The sequence below is a fragment of the Macrobrachium nipponense genome, chromosome 1, assembly GCF_015104395.2.
Source record: "Macrobrachium nipponense isolate FS-2020 chromosome 1, ASM1510439v2, whole genome shotgun sequence".
Classification (NCBI taxonomy): Eukaryota; Metazoa; Arthropoda; class Malacostraca; order Decapoda; family Palaemonidae; genus Macrobrachium; species Macrobrachium nipponense.
In genome coordinates, this window is record NC_087200.1 from 188837158 (window position 1) to 188852157 (window position 15000).

The following is a 15000-nucleotide window of genomic DNA, read 5'->3' on the forward strand; positions in this document are numbered from 1 at the left end:
TGAAATCCTTGGCTTCACAGTCTTACGGCAACAAAATTTATTATATATATATATATATAATATATATATATATATATATATATATATATATATATATATATATATACATATATCGAACTACAAATGTCCGTTTAATATCTAATTCGCTCTACCTCGGAATTAATATATTTTCATATATGTTTAACCGAAGGGGAATTTATTAAGCGATAATAGAATTGGCGATCGGCAGACGCGAACCACCGACCTCTACAATTCCAGGACTGGCAGTGAAGCCCCAAAACCACCACGCCACCGCAAGAGATATAAGTATATGCCGCCTCCCACCTCGAATACCTTCTCGCGTACAGGTATTTTTGTTTTGGAGACTGCATACACCCATCTCGTTCTCAGTTGCGTGGTAGTGCTTTTGCCCGCGCACGTAGTTATTATATAAGTCTATCACATTACCGTGATTCATATACATATATCGAACTACAAATGTCCTTTAATATCTAATTCGCTCTACCCTCGGAATTAATAATATTTTCATATATGTTTAACCGAGGGGGAATTTATTAAGCGATAATAGAATTGGCGGTCGGCAGACGCGAACCACCGACCTCTACAATTCCAGGACTGGCAGTGAGCCCCAAAACTACCACGGTTAAACATATATGAAAATATATTAATTCGAGGTAGAGCGAAATTAGATATTAAAGGACATTTGTAGTTCGATATATGTATATGAATCACGGTACTGTGATAGACTTATATATATATATATGTATATATATATATAATATATATATATATATATATATATATATATATATATATACATATATATATGTATGTAATATATATTATAATATATATATATATGTATGTATGTAGTTATGTATGTATTGTATGATGTATGTATGGAATGTGATGAATATATAAAATAAAAGCAAATTCCACGAAGGAAAGTGAAACAGTGGAGGGGTGCTAAGTCTATCGACTCACTGACGTTTACTTAGCAGACTGATAGCAATATAACAGTAAGTTTACAAAGAAAGCTCAAATAAATGGCAGGGGACCGATGGGGATTCCAAGGGTAGATAATTTCCTTTATAATCCTTATCTGCTCATTTATATGAGCGTTTCTTTGTAAACTTATTTTTATATTTCTATCAGTCTACTAAGTATAGGATAGCAAGTCGAAAGCCTAGCACCACTCCATTGTTTCACTTTCTTTCGTGAGATTGTCTTTATTTGTTTATTTATCTATACGTATGTATGTGTATATATATATAAATACTTACACACACACACAAATATATATATATATACATACTATATATATATATATATATATATATATATATATATATATGTGTGTGTGTGTGTGTGTGTGTGTGTGTGTGTGTGTGTGTGTGTGTACCTGTACGTGTACAGAGAAACCATGCTTCACCCACAAAGTTGAGCACTAAAATCCAAAGTTCAGCGTATAAAAACCCTGATCGAATTTTGCGATTTGGGCATAATGTTTTGGAGGATACAACGAATTAACTCAGCCCTCATAGACCATTAACATCTGTTTACTCCGTTGGTAATAATATGAAGTAACTTGCATCTTCTGATCCCTAATAAAATTGAAAAAAAAATCCTCAGTGATTAATATATTCCCTAATAAAACAGATATGCAACTTTTTACATACAACTCATCAACTTTGTACCGAACATTAAATATTACCCTGAGCTTAAAATCTTTAACAAATATTAAAATATTTGTTACAACAAACATCAAAACTCCACATGGGACTCAAATACCCAAAAGATACTCGCAAGATCATAAACACTGGTAATGAGTCCAGAGCCTCCATTGTGAACACCTATAAACAAAACAATGAAAAGGAAAATGAATCCTGCACATTGCCGACCAAAACATACTAAAGAATACAGAGAATCGAAAACACACGAGCCAGTTGCTGTCTAGTGTGAAGTATATTTACGAGAAATCCGTGCGAGAATGGATCAGTCAGACGATGGAGGCATTATCCCGAGTTTGGCCAATGCAAATTACTCGGCCGTGTCGCTATGCAAAGCTAACATGCGAAGTTTGATACGAGAGAACCTCTGTTAACAACAGCGTCCGTATGGATGCAGATACCGCGTCTTGGATAGAAAAATTAATTGCCATTAGTCATACACAGAAACGATGTCAGCTGCATATCGCAAACCCCTAGCAATGTATATCGTATGTATCTAAAGGAAATACTGATCACCACGTATCACCATATCCAGAACTATAGAAATCACACGCATCTGAACACACACACACACACACACACACACACACACACACACACACACACACACACACACATATATATATATATATATATATATATATATATATATATATAATGTGTGTGTATGGACAAAGTTACAGCCACGACGGTAAAGTGAAACAATTGAGTTGCTAAGTACTTTCGTCTCATTACCAAGACATGGTCACAGAAACTAAAGATATGCAGAGACAAAGGCATATACAGTATATGGTGGGTTTAAGTCCTGAGGGAACATGAAAAGGAACTTATGTTTTATCACAGGGTCAAAATAAAATAAACCTTGGCTTATATTTCATTCTATCCCAAGTCAACTGAATCATTAAGGATTCCAACAAGTTCCTCGAACTGGCGCCCACTGGGCTGAGGTGAGGCTTAAGAAAAGCACTAGGTATCCGCAAAGATACAGAGAAGTTAAGAGTCATTATTATCATTACATACATGTCTATCTTCCGAAAAACAGATTGTCCCATTTTAGACCGGTAGAGTAAAATAGGTCATAGCAGCCAGGGTTGGCAACAATAAGGCACCGAGTACAAATGAAAGGAGGAAAACAGAAGCACATCTGGCAAAGACTTAATGAAAAATGTTTTAATTACAGGAACATTTGCAATCAAAACAAAATATACCCCCATCTTCTGTGACTAGGAGTTTTCAAAACTTATTATGACAACATCTATAACATCCATGGAATACGAACTTATTCTTATTATTAGTCGAAACATAATCACTACTATCTTCAATACTTGGAATAGCGACTGACAGTAAAGCTAGCGAAAATTCATTCACAAATGATACTAATTCAACAACCATCAGATTTTAAAAACACTTGCTTTCATCAAAACAAAAAATATCAGCAGGTTACGAGCATGGAACCATTTGTAAAGTAATATATCTACAAGTTGTGTGCACAAAATATTCTGCAAGTATTGCAAATAACGTTGCCTCAGCTATTACTTGTGTTACTAGACATGGACGGCCACTCCAGTTACTGATCGACAAAAATGAAAGTGAAAGCTCTCTCTCTCCTCTCTCTCTCTCTCTCTCTCTCTCTCTCTCTCTCTCTCTCTCTCAGATCTATTTAATAGAATTATTTACAGTAACGTAAATTGTTTTTATACTGGTCACTAAAAATTTCGATGACTGAAAGGATACTTCTGGACCTCTGAATCAAATGGCATTTTTGCTCCGAGAAGTGAAATAAAAGCAGCACTAATGGCGGATAAAATATTTGCCAGGCACCGATTTTCTTTTCCTTAACATCAAACGCACGTCTCCTGTAAATTTCGCGCGAAGGTGTCCGGCGAAAGCTGGAACAATATCTCTCCCTCTACCTCAGAGTTACCCTCTTTCTCCAGGGAATGGAGAAGGTGAGGCGAAAGCAGAGGGTAATGAAAGCAGAGTAATGAGTGAAGAGGAGGGGAGAGAGGGAAATCGTATGAGCAAGGACGGAGAAAGGATGGGGGAGGTGGAAGGAGAAAACCAAAAGGAGGAAAAGTGTGGAGGAGGAGGAGGAGGAGGAGGAAGGAATAAATAAGTCTGGAATTCAAGGAAATCTAATTCTGAACCAGATACAAGAGAGTCTGCAGCTCATAGTTTCCCGCTGGGGATTTGAGGAAAGAATTAAAAAAGTTACTACTATCTGGACTTTCTTCAACGAGTTGTTGTACTGTTATTTTTCTTTTACAAGCATCCAAAAGCGCAAGATGCGACCGGCTAGTATATTCACAGGATGCTGTCCTGTCAGTATCTTGATTGTGCAAGAATCCGGGAAAGGTGTACTATGGAATATTATATTTAGATTTAGAGGAAAAAAGAAAAAACGACAGCATGACGGGCCGTATTCTTATTCGTGAATTATAGGGTTCTTCCTCGTCATATAAATCACCGGAGAGAGAGAGAGAGAGAGAGAGAGAGAGAGAGAGAAGAGAGAGAGAGAGAGAGAGAGAGAGAAAGCAACCGTCACTTGATGGAGCACCAACCCAGAGTGGGAAAACAAGCTAATTCATCGTGAAGCTTTGAAAGGCCGTCAGGTGCTTCATCGTCAGGACCTCCAGAGAATTTTTCATTTCTTGGCCTGATTTTTTTTTCGTTGACTGCATCCCTTGCAATTACAAATCTCGGAAAAAAAAAAAAAAAAAATTCTCTATGCCGTCAAAATCGTCAAATGAGAATTTGGCAGTTAACGACAGAAATTAAGATTGTGTTGCCGGTTTTCCAATATGAATATGAAAATGCAGCTCAATATGATTTTAATGATGATGACACTCTGGTATAGGGAAAAGGATTCTGAGAACTCGGGAGTAGGCTTTACAATAACATGGTGGTTTTCCAAGTCCACATTAAAGAAGGATAGTACATAAATATGAATCAGTGATGAGGGTGAGAAAACCTAAACTTTCGCTGTATCAATATATATCCTGTTAAACTGCATCTGAAATTCGTAAAATGATTCTCCTAAGAGTTTTTATTAAGATAATTACTTTATGATAAAATCAATAATAAAAACGAAGTCAAATACAGGATTTATTTTAACAATTCAGTACTATTAATATCAAAATCATATACATTATTTTGATTTTAATAAGAGGTGAAACAGTTTTACCATATAAAGCTGAAGACTTCTCTAGCTATTGGGGATAAAACTTTTTATCTTAAACACCCGTTTACATCACGAAATATTCCAAGAAGTGACGTTGGAAGGGTTTATCACTTTCCACGAAACGTTAATGTTTCCTGGAGAACAGATAAGAACTGAGAACCTGCTTATGATTATCCGTCACGATTTTGAATAAAACTCTCATCTCATTCTCTGAAGCTGTTACATATATTACATGACTTTCTTAATACCTTATATCGTTTTCCTAGCGTTGATCCGGGACATTATTTATTACCTTTTTTTTTAAGAACGGCACTCCTGTAAAAATAATCATTCTCTCTCTCTCTCTCTCTCTCTCTCTCTCTCTCTCTCTCTCTCTCTCTCTCTCTCTCAGATCACCAGAACTGGTTATTTATTTTTGCACGACTCACATATTTCAAAAGTTTATCTAGTATTAACTAGCAGCCCTTGGCAATTTGGACATTCTCGGAATATAATCTCTAAGAAGCTGGACAAAATCTCATGATATTGAAAATAAAATAAAAATATAAAATATGAGACCATTAACATATCTAATATTCAAAATGGAATCTAATTACTTCTCCAGACGATGTAATAACGACCGCTTCTGGTTTCCTAGACAAAATATAACATAAAAACTGGTACAGTGAGCGAACCTGAGTCAACTTAAAGAAATTATGAAACGTCGGAATTGTATATATGACCATAAGTAGATTTTTCTTGAAACATTATAAGGATATACCTGAAAAGCGAAAGGTATAAAAGAACGTCAGTGTTAACAAAAGGTTTTGGGTCAAATGGAATCCAACACAATAAGTTAGGAATATTAATTTGGATGGTAGTACTCTTAAACGCTGTATGCAATGGATGATGCTAGGATAAGAGGTTAATCACAGAGTAGGTGAATTGAAAGAAAAAAAACTGTTAAGAACAACCATTTGCAAGTATAAGTGACCCATGCTGACCACAGATGTCAGCAACATCTCCATGGGTAGTGTAACACAACAATCAGCCAGTAGGATATCTTAGATCCTTGTTTTTTTAATAAAAAAAAAAAACTTAGCCAAATTGAAGTACAGATAGCACCTTCACCAGGTAACTCCTCATCATACACCTTAGCACCCTCCACCTCAGGCAAATACTCAAAGGTATACCTTTCATCATCCTGACAGACCATCAACCAATTTAGTGTACCCTTTCCAATAACCAAGATGCATACTCAACCGATCAGCAGCATTAGCTCCTGGCCTTCACCAAATTCAGGTTCATAATGTACCTAGCAGATGCACTATCCTGAATAGAAATCAACAGACTCCAACTGGGGAGAAAATACATCAAACTTAACAGTGTCCAAGTCCAAGACACTGAAAATAGAGCCAATGACACTCCTATTGCAAATCTAAAGTGAGGTGTGTCTCACACAGTAACACATATCATGTGATCCTCTGCATTACCGTCACCAGCTGTCCCCGCTCCGTTGTATTAGCCGACCTTCAAAGAAAAGTTTTTTTTTTCTTTACCTCATCCTCAGCCTCTGCCACCTCTTTGGGAATACAACACCTACATCTCTGACGACAAAAAGGCTGGGTCTCCATTGAGAGGCTAAAGCCTGTTTACCTGGAAATCAATGAAGTCTCCTTCATCACCACTTCGATATTCAATAATTAAATCTGATCTCCACAAAACCTCAATTTATAAGAAATCATTTCTTGTAAATAGCACTTAGTACCTTATCAGCATCCAGAAAGAAATTTACCTAGTAAGGATGTGTGGCAGTTACACACTGCAGTACGTATGTCATGTTATCTTTAACTGGTATATTCTTATTATTTTTTTTGTCTTATAGAGGGAGCCCTGAAAAACAGTTTCACTGCCAAATACTGGCTAATCTTCCACATTCAGCAACCAATCAAGGTGTCACCCACCAGTCACATTTTCCAATCATAGTCACATCTGCATGCCTAGTCAACAGGATGCCACTGCTTTTTTGTCCACAAGTCAAAAAAAAATGTGTCTATTCTGAAGAATAAAATCAGCCTACCTCTAGGCTTCAATTGTGTTTAAAGAATGAAAATATGATAAAGAATGGAAAGATGATAAATTTACAGATAAGATTAAAAGTTAGCAAAAGTGAAAAGAAGGATCAATGTTTAAAGAAGTTAGTTATGATGGGAAAATGAAAGGTTAATGAAAAAGGGGTAACAATTCGTTAACCTTCATAGGAAGTGCAAGAGCTGTTTACTACAGTAAACAGCTCAGGTAATTGGCGAGCATGCAATTTCTGCCATCTGCTGTCTCATCTCTTCCATTTCTCTTTAACAAAACCATATGCCTCTCTGGTACTCTGTCTACAGCTTCAGTCCAAGTCACTTCCAAACCATTCATCTTGCAATTACCAAAATCCCACAACATTACGTCTCAACAATGCAGAAAAGATTTTATATTCTTTATCTTCCATTCTTGTACCAATCCATAAATGTAGTCCATTCTTTCAAGACAGCCAACTTCATCACAATTTTCAATAGTTTAACCATACGCGAGAGTCCCTTTTCTGATACATGCCTTGTTACAAACCAGTGGTTCTTATAAACCTAATAGTAAGGTCAAATGTTTAGAATACATCTGATAATATAATATTCAGACTTTAAGAGGATAAAGCATCACAATCTGTTACGAAAAAATCTAGGCGTTTTGTTTGCCTAGTAACTCCCAATTTTAAATGATCTCAGTATATTCTAAAAAGCAAACTAAAAAAACTTTTGCCCCCAGTAATTTTCCAGTAAGCAACTGAACCAATGTAATGAGGAAGCACTCTTTCATTGACATATATACTCATACAGACATACACATACATGTATGTATATATGTATATATATATATATAATACACAATCTTATTGTAACGTAAAAATCAGTAAGTATAGTACATACTACCATAAAGAGTATATTGTATTATTTTGCTAGGCGACGTGAATGGTATGAGGTATGTGAATAACATGTTTTAAAATATGACAGTCGCATATGCATTACTCCTTCTGCAGCCTAAAATAACACAAAGATTTATCTCTTTCACAGAACAATCCAGAAACGACTGACCTTGCAAAGCAACACCAGGGATCGCATAAAGGTAGGAAAAATTCACTAGTCATCAGCTGTAGATTAACTAGTAATTATATACCTAATAAAATCGCTCACCATACTGAAAGAAACAATAAACAAAAGACCAAGAAATTAAAATATATATATATATATTATATATATATATATATATATAAGATATATATATATATATATATATATATATATATATATATATATATATATACATTTTAACATCAATTATGTATACCCGGATTAATATCAATTGCATAGATATGTAAGAGTGGAATGATGATTTACAGTTAATAAAGCCATGATCTGAGCCCAATCAGTCTGTCAATGCTAAAGACAGTGATTTGCAATGGCTGGAAAGAAAAATATGAGATCCAAGACATAAACGAGATGACGTCAGTAGGTCTGAAAGCGAAACTGGAGGAATACCCCACTCGTGCACTAAAATGTAATAGCTTCAGAGTTTGCACAGCTAGATACAAGAAAGGAAACAGGAATGGAAGTAAAACGAAAAGGGCTTAAGAGTGGGTACAGCTGTGAGACGAAGGTATGCAGTAGTAAACTTTTCTGTAATGCCACCATGAAGTACAACTGATGGCACTGACACCTACTGGGCTAATATCAGCAGAAATTTTTCTTTAAAGGATTGAGGGGGTTTCCGGAAAGTATTGTCCATCTAATATCAAATAGTATTTCAAAATTAGGCTGCTAGCACCACGCCATATCTCCACCCTACCTTCGAGCCCACAATAATTAGATAGATACCCAGTTGACTGCTTTGTTAACAGACGTGTGATTGATTTCAAAGAAACGTGATTTTATCCCTCAGCCTCACACTGGAATCGAAACTTATTCCCCTCGCTTCAATAACAAACTAATACCTATTACTATAATAACATTATATTATATATATATATATATATATATATATATATATATATATATGCGCGTTTGTTATACTAGTGAGAGAAGCTAGGTCTGTTTCCAGTGTGAGGCTGAGTGATAGTTTACACACACACACACACACACACACACACACACACACACACACACACACACATATATATATATATATATACAGTGGTACCTCGAAAAACGAAATTAATCCGTTCCGAGGGCAGCCTTCGTAACATGAGCTTTTCGTATCTTGAACCGCATTTTACATGTAAAATGCCTAATCCGTTCCAAGCCCTACAAAAAAACCCAGTAAAGTTTATATAATAAAGCTAAATTGACCACCTAAACAATGAAATACTACGACAATTTGGACCATTCAATACCCAACTTAATACGTACTATACTATGTACCTGTAAATAAAGTGTATTAGTGTACATGGTATACAAGAAAGACTGTACGTACATACGTACGTATGTAGTAAAATGTGGAACCTTACCTTTCGAGTGAGGATATCTCCGAAAGTGGCGACAGAGGAGGAGGACAAACAGCAGAAAATTTGTTACGTAGTATGTACACTTAACGAAACACATTAAAAATGTAAGGAAACATAAACTTAACTTTACGAAACACATTAACAAAACTGTAACACTTAACTTTACAAAAAACTTAAATAATTTTTTTTCTTTTTTTTTATTTTGGTACATTTTTTTTACTTCTTTATACCTTACTTTTTTTCTTTTTTTTTTTTTTTTTTTTTTTTTTTTTTTTTTTTTTTTTTTACAAAATTTCTATTTCTTCACCACTTTCAACTTTCTGTTTTTTCGTAGTATCAACTGGATCTTCCTTTTTGCTTACTCCACTGAAGGCCTCTTTAAAAAATGACTATCCAAGGAAGATTGATTCTGCCTACTTTTCACAATTTTCCTGAAACTACTCGGGCAAACGTCATCGAACTGCGCATGCGTACGAAGTCTCAGGCCAGAGTTTCCTCCACGAAGAATTCAAGGTTCGCCTCGAAACCTCCTGCCAAGCTTGATCGATGAGTTGGATGCATATCACAACATCGAAATGCTCCTTCCAAAATTCACGCAAGGTGAGGTTTGTGGTATCGGTGATGTCGAAACATGTCTTGAAAAATGTTTTGTATACAGCTTCTTGAAGTTCGATATCACTTGCTGGTCCATGGGCTGGAGGAGAGGGGTGGTGTTAGGCAGAAGATAAGAACCTTGATAAAAGAATACTCCGCTAGGATATCTTCCTCGAGGTAGGAGGGCGAGCAGGGGCACTGTCCAACAAAGCAGCAAACATTTCAGAGGGAGGCGCTTCTCTTCCAAGAATTTCTTCACTGTCAGACCAAAACACATTTACCCACTCGGTGAACAAAAGTCTCATTACCCAGGCTTTCACATTAGCTCTCCACATCACTGGAAGCTTCTCCTTTAGCACTTTGTGGGCCTTGAAGGCTCGAGGAGTCTCCGAATGATAGACAAGTAGTGGTTTCACCTTGCAATCCCCACTGGCGTTCGAACAAAGTGCCAGCATAAGCCTGTCTTTCATAGGCTTATGCCCTGGTAGCTTCTTCTCTTCCTCCATGATGTATGTCCGACAAGGCCTTTTTTTCCAAAAAAGGCCAGTTTCATTACAATTGAAGACTTGCTGAGAACTGTAGCCTTCGTTGATCGTCATCTCGTCGAACGTCTTAATAAAGGCTTAAGCCGCTTTCGTGTCCGAGCTGGTCGCCTCCCCATGCCGCACCACCGAATGGATGCCAGTCCATTTATGGAATTTTTTGAACCACCCATGAGAAGCCTTGAAGTCTGGGCTTGGCGTCGATGTCCCTTCTCCTCCATCGTCTTCGGCCTGGGCAATCAAATTGCCGAAAATATCGCTGGCCTTGTGGGAGATTGCCATGTCGGTTATCATATCGCCAGCGATTTCTTTGTCTTTTATCCAGACAAGAAGCAGCCTTTCCATCTCGTCGTACACATGGTGTCAATTGCTAGACAAAATAGTCACGCCCTTGGAATGTGTAGTTGTTTTGTTGGCTTCTTTCTGCTTAAGGATGGTGCCTATTGTCGACGGATTTCGGCCATATTCCTTGGGGATCACACTCAATCGCATGCCAGCTTCATACTTTTTTAATTATCTCCATCTTTGTCTCAAAAGAAAGCATCCTCTTCTTTCTGTGAGCTTCAACTTTCTTGGGACCCATGACTACGTATATACTGTACATAATTAAGTTATGTAGTATACGCATGTAGTAAAGTTCTCACACAACACGATAAAGTAGTACTACAACGAAATCACTAACGAATTTACGTTAATAAACGAAATCGTATAGAAACGAAACGAATTCTGCGTGCTTACGATAACGATACTGCTGCCGAGTGGCCAAAAAAGCATGCCGCTACGTAGATGCATGATGGGATCATGGGAGAAATGCTGACCAATAGGAGAGCAGGATCTTATGGTGGTGACTAGCATCAGGAACCAATGGGAGAGCGGGAGGATGGTGGCAAGTCTACTCAGTTGGCGGCGCGAGAGTTTTAAAATTGTTATCGGTGGTCTGGGCGAATCTCCGGACTTTACAGCAACAACATTTTGTATCCTGAGCTATTTTCGTATGTAGAGCCAAAAAAATATTCGTATTTGCTTTTGTAACTCGAATTTTGTAAGTTTAGCCTTTCGTATGTCGAGGTACCACTGTACATATATATATAATATGGTATACATTTATAAACTTGTTCTGTGCATTACGACAATTAATAATAAACTAAATGGTATCTAGTGGAGATATTTATTCAAGAAAAGTTACGAATTTTCTAGAACTAACAATCCTCATCATCTGGTATCCATAGCATGACCGGACATGTGGCCCAGCTGTATTTATATGCATATGCGAGGGAGATTTAAAACACTTGGAATGAAATGGGGTTTAATTTCCTCACCCAGACACATATATATTTACCACGTGGCCATCAATTGATCCAACTTATTAACAGGGAAGGTTTCAAACCCTTACCGCCTTTCCCTCCCCTTCCCTTTTCACCTCTGTAACTAATGCGGTAACCACTTGACCAATCTAGACAAAATTGAACATGTGGCCATCATTTGACCCAACTTGGGTATTAGGGTTGGTCTCAAATCTGTACCTACTTCTCTTCCCCTTTGTAACTTATATATTAATAAACTTTACAGATTTATCATACCTCATTTTATGTACTTGATACCATACGAATTTGCCCTTCTTTCCTGTGATTAGTGATTCTGTATCAAGGTTTGTGTTTAGGTTTAATGGGGTTGTGTGTTTACGTTTAGTAGGGGTGTTTCAGTTAAGTGGGGGTGTGGTTAGGATTAGTGGTGGGTAAATGGGACAGTCCCCACAGTAATATCTGGATAAAAGGGACAGTCAGCACAGTAACTCGAGGATAAAAGGGACAGACAGTACAGTAATATTTGGATAAATGTGGGCAGTCACCACAGTGATACCTAGATAAAAAGGACAGTCAGCATAGTAATGCATGGATAAAAGGGACAGACAGAACAGTAATCCCTGAATAAATGGGACAATCACCACAGTAACACAAGGGGAACAATCACCACAGAAATACCATCTGAATAAAAGGAACAGTCAGAGCAGTAGTGGCTGGATCAATGGAAAAGTCAGAAGAGTAATACCAGGATAAAAGGGACAGTCACCAAAGTAATCTCTCGATAAATCAGACAGTCAGCCAAGTAATATTTGGATAAAAGGGACAGTCGCTTCAGTAATACCTTGATAAATGCGACAATCAGCACACACACACACACACACACACACACACACACATATATATATATATATATATATATATATATATATATATATATATATATATATATATATATATGTGTGTGTGTGTGTGTGTGTGCGTGTATGTGTGTGTGTGCATATACTCCACACTGTCTACCATGCATCTGGGAATAAGTTCCTGGTATACAGGGATGCCTTCAAATCAATCCTACTAAAGTAGATACACATCAAGAGTGTAACTGATGTCTAGGCCAGTCCCTTACGACGCTCCTGATTGGCTGTTGATAAACCAGTCACAGAGCTGGAAAATCTCAGTCTTTCGAGAGAGCTCACATATGCAGGATCTATGTTTCACCTCTCCTGAGGGATACTTTTGAAAAACGTATCCCTCAGGAGAGGTGGAACATACTCCTGCCTATGTGAACTCTCGAGAGAGACTGAGGGTTTCCAGCCCTGTAATTGGGCGGTATCAACAAAAGCCCAATCAGGAGCGTCGTAAGGGATTGGCCTAGACACCAGATGCAAGGTTGATGTGAATCTACTGTAGTACTGACAGAAGACTCTCAAACCCCCAGACAGCAGCCTACTCCTAGTAGCCTCCAACAGTAACACACCTTTCAATTCATGCCAAGATGCTGACAAAATGAGAGTTTAAGCAAGGGTTGAATGTTACGTTGTTTTAATGGAACGCTTAAAAAAGGATCAATGAACATTCGGAAACAACGATGTTCATCAGGCAGTCACGTAACACCTGGACGTCGGTGACTTGATTACCACTTCTATAACTACTACAACTACTACTACTACTACTACTAGAATTTTATGCTTATCAGAACACGAAATGGAAATGGAAGTTCATTGCCTCTGTAACGATTCTAAAATGAGGACCACTATAAAGTAGAAGGAGGGTCCAATAGCAGCAAGGCTCCACATCCCCCCAACCCCCACCCCTTCCTACCGAGGGGATGCCAGCACACCTCCATTAAAGAGGAATCGTCCGGGAGGGGCAAAACAAGAGAGGAGAGATGTAGGGCAACGTCAGCTGCTGATGCTCAAGTGATCTGGGACGTCTTCTTGGGAAACTGGATGTTTTCCCGAAAATGTGAGTGTCATGGATGTCCTCAAAATTCAAAGAAAGCCGTTATCATTTCTACGGAGCATTCACCCTTTTGTTACAAGAATAGCCAATGTGAGTGAATCAAACCAAGAGGGTCTTCAACTTTAGGGTAAAGGATCCACACAATATCATATTCATATGTAGAGATAAACAGAAACCGAATCAAGACGACCGACTTTATTCTATCCAGCCTACTAGTGACATCTTTACCAGCTTCATACGAAAAGGCACAGCTACACCAATGTCATGAACTGTAGACGCATCATACACTTATGTTGCCACCGACAAGATTTCAGACTAGCATACCAAGACTGCGAAATGGGTATCGCTAAGAGGTTCCCATTGCCAGACTAACACCTACGAAAATAAGTAACTCTGAGATGATGGGACATAAGATGCCATATTCAAAAGTACAGAACACGACAGAAGTCACGAGGAAAAAACTACAGCCTTGAAATTTTGAGATAATCAGTAACGTCGAGAGAGAGAGAGAGAGAGAGAGAGAGAGAGAGAGAGAGAGAGAGAGAGAGAGAATTTTTGTACTTCTATCTGGAATATTAAAAGAAAACTTTTATCTAAAAAAAATTAGCAGTTATTAACCAAATACAAATCTTGACAGGAGCAGTACAAAATGAGCATTCTTTACCATGCTTAATGAACACGAAAATTCTTCAAATTCTCCTTTCAATGACAACGAGCACAAACAGAAGGAAATACCATCTATACAATAAATTTTGATTTATGTTCATTTGGACGCCACCATTACTGATTCCCTGCCTCACTCTCTCCCTCACCATTTAGCGTTCTAACAACGACTACGAGGCCACTTTGACACGATAATCATTAGTCAACAACCGCCACAGTTGAAACAATATTCGATATCGGAAATGAGCTCAACTCCTGCTGGGCCCTTCTCTCCATCGCTCGCCTTAACGTATCGTTCACTTATGCTCGTCTTCGTTCACTCGCAATTAATGCTCGCCGCATCGATGGCGGTTTCCACATAGCTGAGAGGGAATGTTGAGTTGCCACTCATACGTATTCGTCTTATTTCATTTGTTCTATTTTTATAATCTCCAAATTTATTGTTTATATTGCTTCAAGTCACGGATACGGTATCTTGTTCGATTTTTGCAACACGGGTAAGTGATGC

The 15000-nt window shown here is 37.6% G+C and overlaps 1 protein-coding gene across 1 annotated transcript in view; it reads left to right on the forward strand.

The window, feature by feature from the left end:
- LOC135219936 (uncharacterized) overlaps window positions 1-15000 on the forward strand; it is a gene marked incomplete in the record, with an annotated part of 835576 nt that overhangs the window by 681964 nt on the left and 138612 nt on the right. The window contains 1 exon segment of the mRNA XM_064257169.1: window positions 8004-8041.